Here is a 6,196-nt window from a genome sequence, read left to right on the forward strand (position 1 = left end):
GCCAACGCCTTAGTTTGAGACTTTACTATCTCTTTCTTCTTTTATATAAATTGCCTGTATCCAGCTTAATCCACCATCCATACTTCTAGTAGTTACATTTACTGAATGAAAATCTGCTCCTGTCAATTTTCCACTTAAAAACCCTTCCGTTGCCATCCAATATAAATAATATCTACATCACTTAGAAGCTTCCAAGCCTTCCAAGGCCTTTCCATATGACCTTTCAGGCCTGCCTCTCCCTGTTCTTTCCCATACAATCCAATAAATGCATCGTTTAAAGTTCAGCTCAAATAATACCTCCCCTTGACCTCTCTAAAAGAAAATAACTCGCTTCCTCAAGAAAAGCTATTTACTAATACCTAAGGTATTTCTAAAGGTATTTACAAATACCTTTATTATAACACATATCATATTGTTTATATGTATGCTTTCTTCATTAGATTATAAACTCTTGGATGACAAGGAGCATGCCTTCTTCACTTACAGTTCTGTGACAAGCATGGTGACTGGCAAGTAGTCACTGGCAAGAAATGTTTCTTGAATGAATAAATGATCCCTAAATACTGTGACCTATCTCTTAGTCTGAATTTCCCTCAGTTACCTGCAGAAATTTTCCTTCTGTAATATTCTTGTCTATCTCTCTGTCTGTCTATCTATTCTATATATCTCTAATATCCCTATATACAAAGGAAACAGGTGAGAAAGAAGAGTAGAAGCTTATTCCCAGTTCCAGTCCCTCCTGATCTACATTCTCCTGTAATTACTGGCCTATGTTAGACCATGTCTGAACAGAAAATACTGGTGAAGCTCTTGGCACGAATAGCTATCATGTCTCTGTTCTGGCTTGCTCCTGGATTTTTTTTTCCAGTTTCATGATGCTGCATCACTCTGTCACCAGTCCTCACTGTTCATTTCTATGGAACATGAATGGTGAATGGTCCATCCTTTACTGCTGATGCTAGTCGTTGTTGAAATAGCCACCCTAAAGATCTCACAATCTCTGTTTATAACCATTTAAGCATCAAGTCATGAAGGCTTTCTCCCTTAACTACATGGGATGATCAGTTGTTTTATCTATTATTTTTTGTTATTACTTTTGTCCTTAATTGTTAGAGAATACTTTCATACCACACAGTTACTACATAAACGCCCCTCCCTTCACACCTTAGAATGCCTCTGGCCATCTCTGTAGTTGTACTTGAGAGGTTTAATAAAGCATTATAAGTTTGGGGAAAATTAGCTTTGATATAAGCATTTCCTGGAGAATATTTCTTCACTATTTGATCGTTGTTTTCTCTATATCTGTCTATCTCTTCTCACATACATTCTGAGTCTGTGTGTGTGTGTGACCAGTGACTTCTGCATCTGTAGTAGCTGGAATAACATGTGTGTCACATATACCTCCCCACCACACACACATACCTTTGTCACAGGCTTCTTTCAATCCTATTCTCAATTTCCAACATTGCCAGTCATCCTGATTTCCTCTTCTCCAAATCTCAAAGAAACTGTTAATGAGTACCTGAGAATGAAAATGCTGGGCATATAAAAAAACAGAAAGACAATCCACATTGGCATAAAGTGGCTTGCTTTTATCTGGAAAAGCCTTATTATCGCTCACACTCATTCCTTCTACACCCTTTACCTCCTTCTCTCTGTATTTCTGTCTCTCTCTCATTCTGTCTCTATCACACACACACACACACACACAACATACACACACACAGAGAGACAGAGAGAAAGAGAGGGAGAGACGGAAAGAGAGAGAGAGAGAGAGAGAGAGAGAGAGAGAGACTGGCTATAAAGAAACCAGCATCTGAGGGCATCAATGGTAATTTGAACATTTTGTTTGCTTGGGATCAAGATTCCTTTTCATCACCATTGTCCTGGCAAAAATAAGCTGCAAGTGGAAGTGTTTTAGCCAGATACTGCTCCACCACTGTATGGCTAATGAAGCAGGAATATCAGCTTCAAGTATGCCACGGAATTCAAGAGAATATTCAACCTGGAAAAATTCTAACCCCAAACAGCACCTCCCAAAAGATGACTACAGCTCCTGTAGGAAATCATTTAACCACAAATTCCAACTCCCCTTCACTCCTACAGCCTCAGTCACACATCTCAAAGGGCTGATCCTTGAATCGTGACAATCTGACCCACATCAGCAGCCCAGAGGCCAGATGGCAACACAATGCCTTTCCAGCCTACTGGGTAGGAAAAGGGAGGGACAACCAATTGAATGATTATAATTGAAATCCTGTAATTTATTATTTGTTAATAACTCCTGCCATGGGGGAGTTCTCTTCACTCCTTAGCAAATGCTGGCAGCCACAATATGTAACCACAGACACCTAAAACACCTCTGAAAGCATTTATGTGGCAACAATGATACGGATAATAAGATCTCTCTGGAGATACAGAAGACATGCCACATCACAGAGTTCACTATTCAACAACCAAGAATTTTAAAGACTTAGGGGGGAAAATTCCTGTGAGATTCTGAGGGTAAAAAGCTAGCATGCAAGTGGAATCAGCCAGACTGGCAGGAAGTGGGGCATGAAAACCCAAGAACTATCCTCCTGTTTGCAGCATAATGTGAAGTTCAAAATTCTGTTACCCCTGCAGTTATTAAACTGCCCAGATCAAATAACTATCTGAACTGAGCTGAACTGAGTCAAGCAAAGAAATTTACTTCAATCATAGAATAGTAGCTCTCAGGTTGAAAGGGGCATCTATCAGACATCTATCCAATGTTCCTCTACCTAACTCCATCCCAATTATCCCTTTCTCATATTCATCTCCCTGTAATTGATGCAAACTGATGCAACCTGATGCAACATAAAGAGATTTTGGAGTGAAAAGCCCTGAGTTGGAGGCCTGGGCCTTGACTTTTTAATTTACCAGCTGTGCAACATTGGACCTTCTAGTCTTCAGCTACAATGTGAGCAGATTAAACTAGTTGATGCCAAGATTCCATCCACTTCAAAATTCTCTAGGCAATAATAGGGAACTCACTATCTCCAAAAATAATTATTTGCATGTTTGAACAATTCTATTAAAAAGTCCTTACTTTATATAAAGCCAAAACATGGTTTCTTATAGTTTCTAAATATTTATCTGAGTTCTACCTGCCTTGAGATTATATAGTCAAGTGTAACCCCTCTTCTGTATAACAGCCACTCATATAGTCAGATATTGCATTCCCAGCCAGCCAGCCATCCATCCATCCATCCATCCATCCATCCATCCATCCATCCATCCCACTGAGTTGTTTGCCACTCATCTAGACAATCATTCTATCTACTTTACTCAGAACACATAGCAATTTGTCCATATCCTTATTGAAAAATGGTCATCAGGCCGGGCGCGGTGGCTCAAGCCTGTAATCCCAGCACTTTGGGAGGCCGAGACGGGCGGATCACGAGGTCAGGAGATCGAGACCATCCTGGCGAACACAGTGAAACCCCGTCTCTACTAAAAAATACAAAAAACTAGCCGGGCGAGATGGCGGGCGCCTGTAGTCCCGGCTACTCGGGAGGCTGAGGCAGGAGAATGGCGTAAACCCCGGAGGCGGAGCTTGCAGTGAGCTGAGATCCGGCCACTGCACTCCAGCCCGGGCGACAGGGCGAGACTCCGTCTCAAAAAAAAAAAAAAAAAAAAAAACGAAAAATGGTCATCAGAACTGAACAAAGAGCTACAGAAATAGTCTGATAAATGCTGAGCGAAGTACATCACCAACTATTTTGTTCCAGCTAATGTGTTTCTTTTAATGCAGTCTAATATCGCATTACCTTTTTGGCTATGGCATCACTCTGCCACTGCCACAATACTGCTTCTTTTATTCATGTCTTCTACCCTAGCCTTGTAAAGTGTAATTTGGAACTGGAGTCAGAATTTTACTTTTTCAATAATATTCATTTATCAGATTTCAGCCATTGATGCAACATGGTAAAATATTCTTGAATCCTCAGTCTATCCTAAAAATATTTGCCACCCATCCAAATTTTCACCCAAGTTATTGATAAAATACAATGAGCATAACATGGTCAGGAAAAAAGTCCTAGAGAAGACCACTAAACACTGCCCTCCATATTGACATAATTCTGCAAGATTTGGGGTCTTCTGGCCATTAAAAGGTCATATCCAAGATTGCCTCATTCTTGACGCTCTCTCGATTCTACCTTCTTCACTCACTCATAGTCCGTGGTCTAGTCTTTCTGCTGTCATGCAATGATTTCCACAGTTAAGTTTATCCAAGACATGGGTACTTTGAAAGAAATCACTGTTTAAAACATTAAAAATATAAATAAGGCTAACAAAAAAGGATAAAATTCACACCCAGAACAATATGCCATGGTGGAAATAATGTGGGAGTTGGAGTCTGAATAACCTCAGATTAAATCCTAGTTCTGTAACTTATTTGCTTAGTGACCTTGGGTGCCTTATCAGTATCAATTCCCTCATCTCTAAAATAGAGGAATAATAATGACCTCAAAGTGTTGTCCTGATGATTAAAATTAATACATGCAAAATCTTAGCACATTCCTAGCACATAATGAGTATACAATATAGATTACTATCATTATTACATCACGGTAGAGACAAAAGTGCAATAACTACTGGTAAAAAAAAAAAATTAAACCCAAGAAGAAAAAAGGAGAAAATGAATATCTGTGTTCTATAGGTGTTAACTGATACTCCACAAAAGAAAGAATCAATGGTCTAATAAGGTTAAGAATGAGGACATTAAACACAGTTTTAAAAACTCGGGCGTATTTTTATCTCTTTGACTCTGAACAAGATTGGCACACCCTTGCATCTCTTATTTGATCATGTTCCAGGCATTGCTATAGGGCCCAAGGACACAAAGGATAACTCAGACCCAGTCAATGCTAGGGTGAGAAGAAACACAGGATTCAAGGCACCAGGGGGCAGGGGGCACACATATTAATAAGTAATTAATTTAAAATATCACCAGTGCTATCGAGAGGTAAATACAGAGTATGTGAGGGAACAGTGATAAATCTGGAGATGTCAGGTAAGACTTTATGCAGGAGTTGGTAATTTTGAAGAATCTTAAAAGATAAAGAGAAGTTAAGGTTGAGGGTCTCTCAAGTTAAGGTAGTGGAGGATAGCACGCAAAGATTTGAAACAGTAGTGGACAAATACAGGCTCATCCAAGAAATATTGCTCACTCTAGAGTGACTTTTCCATGAGACACAGGTAATAAGGGGACAACTGAAAGGAGAAAGATCCATGCCTATTGTAAAGGGGCATGTGTGTCAAGTAAAGAAATTTGGAATTCTGCAGGCAGGAAGAAACCAGCACAGCAAATGACATAAGATGGTAAGATGAATTAGCCAGCTTAATAGTAGAAAGAGAGGCTAGTTACGACACTTTTTTTTTTCTTTACCAATACCCAGTTGAAAGATGGTTAGGTCCAGAACTAAAATTATAGCACTGGAGGTAAAGAATAGGCCTACATAACAAAATATAAGTCTGAATAGAATTGATATGATGTGACATGAGCATGAGGGATTAAGGAAAAGGAAAAATGAAAATGACTGTGTCTAGCTTGAGACAAGCAGTGTGTGGGGGCATCATTACCAATATATGGACTTCTGGAGGATAGTATATTTTGGTAGGAGGCAAAATGTAAGTTTTCAACACTGGATTGAGATAACCATGGGACATCCACATGGAGATGCAATCTGCTCAACATAACAGTGTGTATATCATAAGACAGACCAGGGATAGGAGTTCCCTGTATATTTGTGGCAGTAAATGAGAAAATTCATGGTTTAAGTAGGAAGAGTATGTGGAACATGTCTCTGATGCCTCGATGTAATAACCTTGAAAACAAAGTAAAATTACACTAATGAGTCTTGCCTAATAAACTCATGCTCCTAGTGATCACCACTTCTAACTCAATTGTTCACATTCTTGCTCTGCTTTGAAAAATTAAAATTAAATTTGCCTATCCTCTACTGACCATAATTTCTAGAAGATAGCATTCATCTCATGGCAAGTTCTTTCAGTACCCAAAGATGGAATTCATAGATTAAAAAGGAACATATATATAGATGCTTGTGATGTTTTCCTATCATAAATTGAATTTCAAGTTCTTACAAATGTATTAATATGTCCTACTCTTCTAGAGACAAGGATCAGGAAGTGTATTTATCAATAGATATTT

Source organism: Macaca mulatta, chromosome 1 (genome assembly GCF_049350105.2).
Source record: "Macaca mulatta isolate MMU2019108-1 chromosome 1, T2T-MMU8v2.0, whole genome shotgun sequence".
NCBI lineage: Eukaryota > Metazoa > Chordata > Mammalia > Primates > Cercopithecidae > Macaca > Macaca mulatta.